This window comes from Pan troglodytes, chromosome 12, assembly GCF_028858775.2.
Source record: "Pan troglodytes isolate AG18354 chromosome 12, NHGRI_mPanTro3-v2.0_pri, whole genome shotgun sequence".
Lineage (NCBI taxonomy): Eukaryota > Metazoa > Chordata > Mammalia > Primates > Hominidae > Pan > Pan troglodytes.
In genome coordinates, this window is record NC_072410.2 from 115,127,654 (window position 1) to 115,142,484 (window position 14,831).

A 14,831-nucleotide genomic window follows, 5' to 3' on the forward strand; every position below is an offset into this window, starting at 1 on the left:
TGAAAGAGCGAGGAAGTGCCACCCTTAAAACCATCAGCTCTCATGAGAACTCCCTCACTCCCATGAGAACAGCACGGGGGAACCACTTCCATAATCCAGCCATCTTCCACCAGGCCCCTCCCTCAACATTTGTCTGGTGGACTTCCTTGTGTCCTCAGAACTCAATGTCTTTGCTTGGAAACATGGATTGCTATCTCTGAAATGGAAAACAAAACAAAACAACAACAACAAAAAGAAACAAAAACTCCAGTGAAATAGAAAATTATAGCTTTTGAGGTCAGATTGGGTTCAAATCCTAGCTTACCCCAATACAATCTCAGGAAAGTTCCTTAACTACTTCAAGGGATATCCCTTTAAAAGAAGGATAGTAATATCTGCACTGCAGTTTTGTTAGCACAATTAAATTAGACACTATGTTCAAAGCCCCCTGCAAAGTGTCTGATGCCTGGTAGATGTGCAATCCATTTTGGCATCTCGTTAAGGGCCTAATGCCACATCCAGAAATGAGAAAATCTCATCCCCAATTCCACACAACTTTGGCATAGTAAGTCCTGGTATTTGCATGCCATTGTTTGAAAACGCATTCTTTTCACTGCCACTGGGAGAACATTCCTAATATGTTACTACTGCCATTTTGATTATTGCCTGGCAGAGGTAATTTAAGATTTCACAATTGTGATAGCATCCTTTACTCTGAGAAAATCATGGTTTCTCAAACAGACAGGCAGACAGAAAGGGGAAAATGGATTGTAAGAAACTTGGAGCATTTTTGAAACCTGGATTCCACAAATCAAAACAAAGAAAAATACCCTCTTTATGGAAACTTTATTTATTTGTCTGAGTTCTGGAATTGGAGAGATAACATGGGGAGAGAATGAGAATGGGATGATATTACCATTCTATAATGTCTTTTGGAGTTCATAACTGGTTTTAAAAAAAATACCTTTATGATATTTAGATTAAAATTTAATTACACATTAGATCTAAGACTAAGCATGATGGCTTCATTGCCATCCTGGAGTAGGACAGAGCTGAAACATTTAGCCACAGGTAAGTAACTGGGATTGTTGCAAACGATCATGAATCCCACAGAAACTTAATACCATGAGAAAGTTTGCAGTGTGATGCTGTGAAAATATTAAAGGCCTAGAATCCCAGCTCAGTGGCCTGTTCCCAGGGGAAGTCTAGTTGTGGGTCTGATATCACCAATGACAGGCTGCAAAACTTTTTCTGTCTTTGGGATCTGGGAACCTAATCAAAATTAAGGTGATACCATGCAGGCTGTGGGATACCACAGAGAGCCAAGGGATTGGCTGCAGCCTAAAACAGGAAAGACACTTCGCAGACACAGGTGGGAGGCCATTACTAATGACATCTGAGCTAGGAGCCGGAAGTGGTGTGTTCTTCAGAAACACAGTTATTTTCTCGTGGCTGTTAGCGTAGTTCAGAGATGAGGCTGTCTGCTAATTAAAGAAGTTAATAGGAAACCTGCCCCTCATTCCTTGTCAGATCCCCCAAAGTTTAGAAAGTGAAGCCCTTCAGGCAACGGGCTTCACTATCTGGTGTGGTTTGCTGTACCTCTTGACCTGACTCAGAGATATGGGTAAATGAAGGTTGGTTTAAAAAAAATGCATTTGGATTTAAGAAGACATCTTTGGTGTTCATGTGGCATATTTTCTTTTGTTTAATCAGCAACTTGATTATAATCCTGCCCCCACTGAAACCTTTAATTGGCTCTCCATTGCCTGTAAGATGGTGCCAACCTCCTTTCAGCTGATATATTCAAGCTCCTCCATGGGCTGGCCTCTGGCACCCCAGCCTCATTTTTTTCTGTGCTTTCTCTCAGATTCTCCATACATGACATGTGAAAGTGCTTGCATTTTGTGGGTCAAGGTGCTTCTGCACAGACCCATATGTTTTCATTTGCAAAGATGCAAACTTCTGCTCATCATTCAAAACTTAACTGAGGAACCTTCCTCTCTGTGCTGCCTTCCCTAACTTTTGCACACAGAGTCAATTTTCCCTCTTATGTAGTGAAACTGTACCTGGTACATACCTCTAGAACAGCCCTTTGCATTGTATCATGGTCTATACATTACCTTCTTTCATGGCCTGTGGTTTATCTGAGGAGAAGGAATCAGTCCAGCTAATGATGAAATGATGAATACCATGATTGGGGCACTTACGAATGCTGGTCTAGGGGCCTCCATCTCACTGTGACACAGCAGAAACTCTAATGGCTGCTGCAGGCACAGCTGTGGGATGTTGTCCTTTGCAGCCAGGTACTCAGGTCCCAGGAGGATGGAACCACACAGTGCTGCAGCCCCTTTGCACGTGCCCTTTGTGCCCTGTGCTTTCGGCAGAGACACATATTGACAATTGCTGGAGAAGAGTTTTCAATGGTTTCTTCAGACACTGGGTGAAAGGTTGTCAATTTACAGCCAGGACAGCCCCAAGTGTTAGAAATTAACAGACTCAGCAGTCATTGGACGCAGTGGTTTTCATGATGACTGCCTTGTCCTGGCAAAGATTATTGAAGCAAGACTGAAGAGGCATAAATATTCCAGAAATAAGGTCCTGACTGCAGGGGCTGTTCCTGCAATACTGTCTATGATCCTGTTTTCCAGGTGCTTCTTTCCATGCTATGCTTGCATCATCAGTGCCCTTGATGAAGAAGGGCGGGAGCTTTGACGTGGTGGAGACTTGCCAGAGAGACTCCTTTAGGGCTGCTCTGGCCCCTGCTAGACACCCGGGTTGGTGTGAAGAACACACAGAAGGTGGGGCCTGCCCTACTGTCCTTGCGACCGGTGAAAGATGTCTTCATTTCTGTGGCTGAGAGAGGTGTTGACTGGAGATGCAGTCAGGGTCTGCACTGTGACTGGGGAGGGTACCAGGGAGGAGACTGCTTCCCTGGGGAAGGCCTGGATCTGGCATTGTTATCGCTAATCAATTCAGAACTGGTTAATTTTGTGCCTTGGCACTGTTGGATAAATTCATTTATTGAAAAAGAAACCTGGGAAAAAAGTTCGTCTAATTGAGATAGAAATTTACCATCAAGTGAAGTATTAGGTTGGTGCAAAAGCAATTGTGGTTTTTGCAATTACTTTTAATATGTTTAATCCTTAACGAGGCTGGAATTTCACACAGAACAAGAAGAAAAGAAGAAAATGGCAATAGCAAAAGAACCAAGAAACAGACATCTAATGCTAACTGACCCTGCTTACCATTAAATCCTTATTCTAGGTTTCCAAGTACTGTGGACATATTGTACAGCAGCATGATTTCAAAAGCCACTATTTCGTTTCTCCATTAATCTGAATAGAGACCATAAAATCCGGTGGTCAAGGGAAGACTGAGACAGGCATGGCCTAGGATGAGCCACAGCCTGGGATGGTTAACGTAACAATCTGACAAAATGCTGCTTCCTTCCATCTGGGTGCAAAGAAGTTCGTCCTCACAGACAGGAAAATCAGTCCCTCTGCATCTTCATGGAGAGTCCAGGAATAGGTTTTTCCTTAGCTCCCCTAGACCATTGTTTTTTGTTTGTTTGTTTGTTTTTTGAGACTGTCCTTGGACGGAGGCTTGTGACCTGTGAAAGATGTCTTCATTTCTGTGACCGAGAGAGGTGTTGACTGGAGATGCAGTCAGGGTCTGCACTGTGACTGGGGAGGGTACCAGGGAGGAGACTGCCTCCCTGGGGAAGGCCTGGATCTCGGCACTCTTAGGTAACTGTGACAGAACCTCACTCTCATTGCCCAGTCTGGAGTGCAGTGGCATGATCACAGCTCACTACAGCCTCAACATCAGCTCAAGCAATCCGCCCACTTCAGCCTCCCGAATAGCTGGGACTACAAGTGTGCACCACCACGCCCAGCTAATTTTTTGTATTTTTAGTAGAGAAGTGGTCTCTCTATCCCCCTGACCATTTCTAAATAGAAGCTAGATTGCTTTTCTTTTCTCCTTCAAATATGTTTGGTGGGCCATATGAATAGAATTACTCACAGTGGCCTCAGCAGCCCTCACTCACTCACTGTCATCATTGAGTCCTTTGTGTTGACTCTAGTTCTTCCCCTTTCAGAGCTTGACATAAATGGAAGCTGTTTGCAGCCTGACTTGCAGGCATCATCCCCACCTGCCCCCTGCAGAAGGGGTTGCCAGGATTGCTCCTCAATCAGTTTTTGCAGAATTGCCTTAACGTTTTTCAGATACTTTGTTTCAGGCACAAGACATACATGAACATGCATCTCCTTACTTAATTCTTATTGAATCAGAGGTATAGAAATGCAGCTGAGCTCATGAGCTGATTTATAGGTGAGCAGAGAAGCATACCCAGGTTTCTGACTCTGAAGTCCATTCTCCTTAAATACTGCGCTTCCTTATTCTCTTTCTTCTGCTCCTGCTCCTTAAACTTCAGCTCTTCCATATGACAGCCACTGAGGCAGGGCCAGCCCATGCCCCTACCGCATAATGTTTCTTAGCAAATACATAGCCCCAAACTCAAACACAGTGAAACAACACTTTCATTAGTAGATAATATCTGGCAAATTTCACTCTTACCTCCTTAACACCATGCTGTTATTCTTAATGTATCAATTTAATCAGTTTTACTAACTTTTGACTAAGAAGTCTGCTTTATCTTTGCTAATATTAAAGCAATGCTTACTCAAAATCAAGAAAAAATATTGAAAATGCAGAAAAGAAGGAAAAAAGTCGCCCTCTGGAAGCCAATCCAAAGATAACGACTGTTGTACATAAATTGCCTGTTTTGCAGTCATGGCAGGCACAGATCTTTCTGTGTCAAGGTGGCCCATGGGCTGCAGGGGCTCTAGACCACCAAAGCCAGTCACCATCCCCTGAGGACACTGTTTCTCTCCCGCTTTAGTCTCCTTAAAAAATTAAGTGTGTACTATATGACACATGATTTAAAAGCCCACTTGTAGATTACAAATTCCTTATCATCAAAACATCTGAAATAGATTTGCCTCCTGTGGCATCCTCAGGAAATGCTGTCCCCATTACCCCAGCCTGGACTGGATGTGAGTGTTCATTTGGAAGATCTCTGAGAATCAGCAAACCAAACAATTTTTTTAAATGCCTACTCTTTGCCAAGTGTATTGACAAGGGATCTTAAGCTTTATGAGAAGAAGGATTAGATCTCTCTTATTCAGTGTTGTTTCCCTAAGGCCTAGGACTGTTTCAAATACACTATGGTCTTTAAAAAGTACAATAATTTGGTCAGGCACGGTGGCTCATACCTGTAATCCCAGCACTTTGAGAGGCCAAGGTGGGTGGATCACGAGGTCAGGAGTTCGAGACCAGCCTGGCCAACCATGGTGAAACCTTGTCTCCACTGAAAATACAAAAATTAGCTGGGTGTGGTGGTGTGTGCCTGTAATCCCAGCTACTTGGGAGGCTGAGGCAGGAGAATCGTTTGAACCCAGGAGGTGGAGGTTGCAGTGAGCCGAGATCGCACCACTGCACTCCAGCCTGGGCGACAGAACAAGACTCCATCTCAAAAAATAAATAAATTAAAAAAAAAAAAAAAAGTACAAAAATCCGTTGCATCTTGACAACAACAAATCCATAAGAGAAGCATTTCTAAAGGCATTAAAGGATCGGAAATCGAAGGCCTGTAAGAGTTCAGCAAGCTGCACAAGGTTACATAGTGTATGGCACAGCTGCCATTGAAAGGCTGTTTGATTTCAAAGCCCATCTTTTTTTGCACAATGCCATTCTGCTTTTTTCCCTGTCAGTGCCTTTAATACACTGGTAAATGGTTTCACGTACTCTGATTTCAGTCATAGCAAAGAAAAAAGTATCATCAAAAAGGCCTTATTCCAGTCACCATTGATTCATCCCTTTCTCAATTTGAGGCCAATTTTCCTTACATGCTGGATTTCCTGACCAAGCATTTTGTGTAGATAATAGTTTTTTTTTTTTTTCTGGAATGTTCTAAATGGTACTTTTTATATTAAAAAAATAAAATATATAGTAGTTTCTGATTCCTCCATCTTTATCAACTACTCTGTGCTTATCTTGTCTCTTACAGCCATTAAGCCACGTTAAGGGGTTTGAACTTGATCCTAAGAGTAATGAAGGATTCCTAGGCAAATGTTAATGGATGAGTGACCTTATCACATTGGCTTTTAAAACTACCTATTCATCAGAAAGATGGAGAATGGATTGGAGAGAGGCAAGCCTGGAGTCAGGGAAACCAGTGAAAAGAATATTGTGTGACTCCATGTGAAAGACTAGGTGTTTTAGGTAAGGAATCTGCTCTTTCCAAAAAGAAGTCTGACACTTGTCCTCAGGTCCTGGGAAGGAATCTCTAGGCTCTGGGAATATTGTGCCCAATAGGAGTGTTTCCGTTTGTTCGGGGGCCTTGGCTCACACCTGGAGGGTCTAACAATGTGATTTCAGGTGGGGGCTTTGGGTCATGAAGTCATCCCTCAAGGGACTAGAGACTGAGATCAATGAAAGGAGAGGCCAATTAACTTCATGTTATTGAGTACAGTGAACACTCTGGACACCAAAGCTCAGGGGAGCTTCCCTGGATGGCAATGCTCTCTGCATGCTATCACACGTCTTACCTGAGAACTAAGGCTGCCCACCATCCACCGGAGGGCATGCCAGCAGCTCCATGTGTGGAACCCTGCTGGATTGACCCATGCACTGCTTCCTGTGGCTGACTTTCATCTGTGTTCGTTAGCTGTACTCAACTGTAACTAAGGGTATAACCACTTTCAGCGAGTTCTGTGAGTACTTGCAGTGAAGTATCAAAATGAAGAGTGGTCTTGGGAACTCCCAAACATGCAACTGGTGTTGAAGGTAGGGAAGCCTTAAGGGACTGTTCCTTAATTTTGCAGTTGGTGTCAGAGGTGAGGGCAGACTTGGGACTGTTCTCGCAAACTCCACAGGGGTCCAGATCAAAGGAGCGGAAGTGGGAATGGAGAGGAGCAGGGGACCCCAAGAGATACTGGTATTCAGAAGCTGCTACAGCAAGGTTGGTGGATGACTGGATAGGTAAAGGGGAGGCGGAGGAAGATTCCTCAAAAACATCATTTAGATTTCTGACTCGGCCACTAGTTGAGTGGTTTGTGATACCCACTCAACTTGATTTATTTCTTCTAAGACATTTTACTCTTAATGCTTAGAACAGTCTGCGACATTTTAGATAAAAAACAAATGTTGAATGAAGAATAGTCTGAGGCAGTGGAAAAGATCTAATTGATTAATAAGAACAGGAAATGATAGTTAATTGACAGGGGAACATTAGTTGGAAGACAAACCCGCACTCTTAAAATCCATCTAGGAGAGCAGACCGTAGATTGAACAGATGTTTTGAATTAAAAGAATGTCACCGTCATTGCTGATTTGCCACATTTATAAAAAGGGGGTAAGGCAATTTCTAAATAAATAAACTCAATCTTTTGAAAGGCTAATTCCATCAAGCTATGGTGGTGAATATTGTCCCACTTCAACTTTGTATTATTGCTGTTCAAACAATAGACATCGCTCCCTGACTCTCCCAACACCTGGGACCCCCAAGAGATGTCCTGCACAAAGCTTACTGTTTACGAGATCTCTTTGTGTTATGTTCCATTTAGACTGCTGACCACTTTTTCATTCATTCCTCGATTAGCACAATGTTAAATTTGTGAAATTCTATTTCTATTTATCATATTGCTCTCAAAAGCCTAAGCCTGAATGCTGGTGTACATTTTCTTGCTAATGTACATTTTTCTCATTTCTGTGTTTCTTTATTTATAGTAGATTTGGAATACACAAAAGTCCCCCTGATTAAGCTTTTAGAATCACCATTGTCTCATTAGTAGTGCATGTATACATGATTATTCCATTGAAAACAATCAGGAAACTGGATACAATGTCCTTCCAGCTGCTACCTGAGAGGTCTTAATATTCAGTGTGTAATTGAGAACAACGACAACCACCACAATAATAGTAATACATGGCTTGTATAATTTTCTACTTTTTAAGATTAAGTATAATAGCATATGCTAAAGTACTGAGTAAAGTAGACAGTTCTATGTAACTATTATCCATACTTGTTTTCATTAGCTGAACTCTTGATAAATGTCAAAAATCTACTTTTCGTTGACACTGTTAAAATCCAATTTTAAGAACATTTCACTTTACAAAATAACTTCACAACTTTGATCCTCCGTATTCATAACAGCGATCTTGCCAGGTGGTTGTTATTACCAATTCCAGAAAGATAAACGAAACTACAGACAGCCCAAGTGGTTTGCATCAGGTGGCATAGCTAGTGGATGTCAGAGCTGTCCATGAAGTTAGACCCATCCACCTTTACAACACATGCTACTCCCTGAAGCCACATTCTTTTCCATATGGGAGACATTCCTGAAGCAGAGAAATAGCACTTAGTTCTTTTCTGAAATGCTTTGCCCTCCCTTGAAAGGAGGGGCATAGTCCAGTTGTCCAAGTAGCTAGAGAATTAAGTAGAAATGATACTTTTGTTCTTTTTAAATGTTTCTGGCTTAGTTTTGATGTACCAGATACTGAGTAACAATAATATTTTTTTCCTAGAAATAATAACTGCAAACATCATAGCAAGGCACCAGCATTTCTGCATCTCGTTTAATTAGAAATGGAGAGCCTGAAAGTAAAACTGGTAAGTCATATATGCAAGAGAGACAGATCGTCCACGGCAGTGCTGCATGCTGAACCCAGGCAGCTGACTCCAGAGCTCTGTTGCTCAGCTTCGGCCTTTGGTAGTGTGACTCCAGCTTTTCTTGTTTCTCTTTGGTCCAGACCTGACCACAGGAAAAGAAATCCATAGCCAGTTTGAGATGTTAGATCACAGTTACTTTTGCATTTTCCAAATGTATTGAGAATGCCTACAACATGTCATATAGCAGTAACATTGTTTTGGTTTCATAGATACTTCAGGGAGAACAATGCAATTTCACTAAGTTTTCCACTGAAAGCAGTCACCTCTGTGTGGAGAAAATTCAGGAATCCCAAACCCAGGAATGATGTCTTGGTGGAAAACTGAAATGTTTGGAACTGGAAATTCAGAGTGGAAATGCCCTCCTAAATGAAGAGAGGCTGCTGTTACAATGGCATTAATTATTTAAAAACAAGCAACAGAAAATAAAAATATCTCAGGAAAATTGCATTCATACGTGACACAGGAATGGTGCTGCCTTCTCATATGAAGTAGTCAGCAAGGGTTTGCATGTCAGTGAGAGTTTGCAAGCAGGGAATAAGGCCACCACTAGATCTCAGGTCAGCCGAGTGCCACAGCCAGTTTTATGCATTGTTCACTCCCATCTGAACAAATGCTTAGGGAAGGGGTGGGACAAAACTGGGCTTTTCGAGCAGACTGCTTTGGTTTGGAATTCTGTCTCTAGCTCTTGCTAACTATGGACCTAGGGGAGCTCCTTAACTTTAGGAAACCTCAACTTTCTCATCCTTTTAATTGAGATTAAATAACAGCCATGCTGCATGTTACACAGACACTTCCCACAACATTTTGCTGCTTCTGTCTCCATGCTAAGCCCGCTGCACTGAGAGCTACTTGAGAAAAGGATCCAGGGTGTTGTTTCCTCCCTATTTTCCTAGTGCTTAGTGCATGGAAGGCATTTAATACAAGGATGATACACGGGAATCATCTATCTTCTGCTTGGGGGACATAAATTCTAAAGGTCGGGTTGAATTTAATGGTAGAAAGGGAAGACAGGAAAACAGTGGCAAATGTTTGGATCCACACAAAGTAAGCACACTCATTTCTGGCTTTAATTTATTTAAATGGGCCCTGAAATCATAGATGTTTTTCCATCTAATTTAGAGATACTGAAGGACATTCATTGAGCGAATAGTAAAACTCGCCTTCAGTGGGTCCATGACTGTTAATACCAATCCTATGTAGTTAATGTTGTATTCTCCAAAATTGTATTTTCCATAGAGTAATTATGAGTCAGGCAAAAAGAAAAACTGTAAATTAATCAGGGTTTACACAGTAAACAATGCACCTAAAAAGAGTCTTAATGAGCGAAGCATTGTCCAAAGCGGCCTGCTTTTAAATATACATTTCTGAGTAGATATGACTTATGATGACTGCTCCTTTCTTAATTTCATTCAATTTGTTGGATGGGTGATAGGAGCACGCATATGAATGTACTGATATATCTTACAGGGCTGTATTCCGGCAGTGCCCTGGATTCGTATAATGTGCCTTTTCCCAAAAACAGAAGCATCTTTTCCTCTGTCAGGTTCTTTACCAATGGGGGCTCGGCTGGAAGGGCTTCGTCCTTGAGGACACTGCTGCTCTCCTTCCCTATGGAGGGTCACACAGTGTGCACGCACACATGAGCCACTGCCGTTAACTTTAACGAGAACTGCGTGCGGTTTGGGGGTGATTTAGCCTTTAAACAATTCCACTCTGGGTCCCTAAGAGTTTAGCTCTGCTCCCCTGATGTGCAGTTTCCTGAATTCAGGCCAGGAGGGCATCACCCATTTCTCAGTCATACACCAAATCGGGCTAACCATTTGACTACACGGTATAATTTAATGAAGTTTTCCCAAGTGCAAAAGGAATGTGCAATGGCCGCCCTTTTCCAGGCACTTTCATACATGACATCCGTACGTGTATGAATGCACTGCGCCGAGAATCTGTTGGTTCTTTTGCATGTGTTGTCTCCAGTCCTCACCAGGCCCCTATGCAGTGGCTACTGTCATTATTGTGAAGAGAGCAAGCCCCAGATTGACTATCTAGAGGCATATCGCACTGCTGCCGTTTCCTGTGTCTGTGCCTTTCGGCAAGTCAATCCTTCCAAGCCTCAGTTTCCTTATCTGTAAAATGGGAAGTCTACTTCTTAGGTTGTTATCGGGATTGCCACCCCTAACATATTGTTGGCCAAGTGGGAAAAGCTCAATAAACACTGTCATTAATCTCACTGTGAATTAGACTGAGTTCAAAAAGGTTAAAACCAACGATAATAATTGCATCCCTTTCCCTATAGCTTTCATGTCTCTCCTAGACAAAGAATAAAGTTTTGTAACTTTTCAGTCTTAAGCATAGAACTCATTTCTCCTGAGACTTCATTTTCATGGTAGGGTAGTACAGATTAAATATCCCTTATCAAAAGTTCTTGGGACCAGAAGTGTTTTGGATTTTGAGTTCTGTCAGATTTTGAAATATTTGCATTATGCTTACCCATCGAGCATCCCAAATCCAAAAATTTGAAACTTGAAATGCTCCAATAAGCATTCTCTTTGAGTGTCATGTAACTGCTCAAAAAATTCTGGATTTGGGAGCACTTTAGATTTTGGATTTTTGGGTTGTAATGCTTAATCCATAGTAGATAAAGGCACTTTGTCAGCTCCATCAGAGCAAGCTTCCTCAGAAGCACTACCTGGTGATCACTCTCATTCCTTCCCAAAGTTTCATTTCTCTCTCTCTCTCTCTGTCTCTGGAGACAGTGTCTTGCTCTGTCCCCAAGGCTGGAGCGCAGTGGCATGATCACAACTCACTATAGCCTCAACTTCTTGGGCTCAAGAGATCCTTTCTCTTCAGTCTCCTGTGTAGCTGGGACTATGGATGTGCACCACCATGCCTGGCTAATTTTTTTAAATTTTTATTTTAACAGAGATAGGGGGTCACTATGATGTCCAGGCTGGTCCTGAACTCCTGGCCTCAAGCAATTCTCCCACCTTGGCCTCCCAAAGTTCCTGGATTACAAGTGTGAGCCCACCGTGCCTGGCCTTAAAGTTCAATCTTAACATGGGCCCTGGCCCTGTTCTACTTCTAAAGATCTCTTTTGAATTCTCAACCCCACCTTTATCATGTGCTTCTGTTCTGTCCTTCAGAAAAGCCCGCCAGAACCAAAGATGGAAGTTACTGAAGATGGTGAAGCTAGGGAACCCCAATAAGAGCTCCCATCTTATTTCTCATTGCTTGCTTACAAGCACACTATTATCTAGCTTCTGACCTATGAAAAGTGCTTGGCACACATTTGTGCAACAAAACTGACTGTGATAGCTCCAGGTGCAAAACTGCCCAGCAACCACTAGACACAGTTCCTGCCCCACTGTGCTCACCCCACCTGAACTAACCAAATTATTCTGGCATAACCATGTTAGAAAAGGACTCTTGGGGACTGCTACGGGACAGCCAAGGTGGCTCAGGGGTGCTAGACAATGTGCATCTCAACATGCTTCACAAATGATTGCTTATGTTTAATAGTACATGCTCACGTGCATGCTATAATGGCTATCATTTTACACATCGTAGCTCACTCTGCACAAATAACTCTAAGAGACAGATTTTTCCTCTTGTTTCAGAGACATAGAGAGATTAAGGAACGTGCCCAAGCGCAATATGGTTAGGGAGTGGTGAAGCTAGGCTGCAAATCTGGCTCTTTTTGGCCCTGCACTTTAGGCTTTAATTCTGCCAAGCCAAAATGCCAACACAAACTGTCACACTCCATCTACCATCTTTTTTTTTGTTTGTTTGTTTTTTTCTGAGACAGAGTCTCGCTCTGTCCTCCAGGCTGGAGTGTGATCTTGGCTCACTGTAACCTCTGTCTCCCGGGTCAAGCAATTCTCCTGCCTCAGCCTCCCGAGTAGCTGGGATTACAGGTGCCCACCACCATGCCTGGCTAACTTTTATATTTTTAGTAGAGACAGGGTTTCACCATGTTGGTCAGGCTGGTCTCGAACTCCTGACCTCGGGTGATCCACCCACTTCGGCCTCCAAAGTGCTGGGATTACAGGCATCAGCCACTGTTCTTGGCCCCATTTATCACCTTAGCTCTGAGACCGGCCTCCAAGAGGGGTTCCCTGTGGAGTAAGATGTGCACATTCTACTTATTCTCTCTTCTAGGTCAAGTGAGAAAATGTACTTGAAATCACTTTGTAAGCTATAAGGTACTCTATAGAGAGTACCTTATATATATACATGTATAAATGTACACATATCTATACACATAAGTACAACTATATTGCTCACAATTCACAAGAAATGTGTGATTTATGTTAAATATTCAACATGTCGAATGTATTGGGGTTGTCTATCTTGATATAGATACTTGTTCACAAGCTATTAGTATGCCCTATTGACATTTCATACAAATAAACACAATACACACACACACACACACACACCCATGTTGCTCTTCCCTCTTGGGAATGTTTGCTCAAGAGGCTGAGGCTGAAGTTGGCCTCCTGCTATGTCTGAGAGCAGCCCTTGCATAGGTGTGAGTGTGCACAGGAATTTATTTTCTAACCAAGGGAGAAATTGACAAAGTGAATAGAAAAACCACAAAAGCAGCTAAGTTAGATTTGGGTTCAAAAAAAGAATGCAGACAGAAAAGGAAGACTGTGAGGGGAGAGTTGATAGGTGGTTTAAGGAATGTCTGGCGAGAGGCAAGGAATAGAGTAAAGAAGAGAAAAAGTAATAAAAATAACTGCAACACTCACCTCTGAGAACAAATGACTGTAGTTGCTGCATGCTTAACGTCCCCATCTTATGAAGCACCACACATCAGCAGAAATGAGATACACAGCAGGGAGGTGTTAGAAATCTGGTTTTGCAGATGATTTTGACAAATCACCTACAGCTTTGCTCAAACCAGTTCCAAAGGCTTTAACCACATGGTTTGCTTGTGTGCACCTATTTCCTGAGTTGCTCTAAATTGCATGACTTGGGGTGTAATGGCAATTCTTTGGGTTTTTGTGGCTCCATTTCTATGAGACACATGATTAGAAATCCTATTTGCTTTTTGCTTGTCAAGCCTTAATCAGCTACCACGCTGGGCTTGTGTGAGGGCCCTGATAATCAGCCTGCTTTATGGAGAAGGCAGAGTGGAAACAGGACAGGAGACTTCCCATGGCACGGATACGGAAACGCAGCTTTCTTCGGGTTCTCCTTAAACTCGGAAAGTATCTCTTGTCTGAAAAATTTAAGTCACAATCTCTAATTAATTAGCTAACTAGCTCCCCCTCTTGAAACGTCTTTCAGATAAAAACTGCATAATGCTGCAAAGCAATGGCCTAAAATCAGACTAATCTACGTCTACGGCAGTCCTTAGGATACATTGTGTCAGAAAAATACATAGAAATGTCTTAAAATCTGCCCAAACACAAAAACTGTAACTGTGCTATTACTTTCGTTGGGTTTATACCTTTCAAATCATCTTTTTTCCTTAAAGGTATTTTGACACAGCTTAAAAAAGAAAGGCACCAAAAGCCTTAGCCTGTACAGTGAGCTATAAAATTGCTGCGAGCTTAAACAGTTAAGGTACGAAAAATGGCAAAAGTTATGTCCCCAACAAATAAGCTTGTGCTTTTGTCATAAATGAAGACTCTTAAAATGTGATGCCACCCCATGACTTATTTTGTATTATTATCTTATTTTTGTTTTGCTGCAGTCATTCTCTCCCTTTATCTTACATCAAAAACAAGAAAAGTTTTGCCTATGTCTACAACTTAAGTGAGGAATCTATTATGTGATTATGATATAAAATTCAGAGCCAGTAATAGGCCGTTGTGTGGTGTAAACATTTCAGAGGATAAGAATAATAGCAAAGAACTAAATTGAAATGTAATCCGTGCTGAGATACTGTAACAAAGTCTTATAATCTCTTTAAGCCAGCTGTTCTCAACTTTGGCTGCCTATTTGAATCTTGAAGAGATCTTAAATCCTTCTTGATGCCTTTGTCTCACCCTCCAGGGATTCCAATTTCATTTGTCTAGGTTGTGACCTACTGTCATGGGTTTTAGCAGCTCCCCAGGTGATTCAAATATGTGGCCACGATTGAGAGCCCTCTTGTCAGCTGACTGTACTG

At 42.1% G+C, this 14,831-nt stretch overlaps 1 long non-coding RNA gene across 1 annotated transcript; it reads right to left on the bottom strand.

The window, feature by feature from the left end:
* Nucleotides 1–8,589: 8,589 nt before the first annotated feature.
* Nucleotides 8,590–13,591, bottom strand: LOC134807777 (uncharacterized). The gene is made up of 2 exons (XR_010149032.1): nucleotides 13,465–13,591; nucleotides 8,590–8,795 (listed from the first exon to the last, which is right to left on the bottom strand). It is a non-coding gene; the product is annotated as an uncharacterized LOC134807777 (long non-coding RNA).
* Between the last annotated feature and the right edge of the window lie 1,240 nt (nucleotides 13,592–14,831).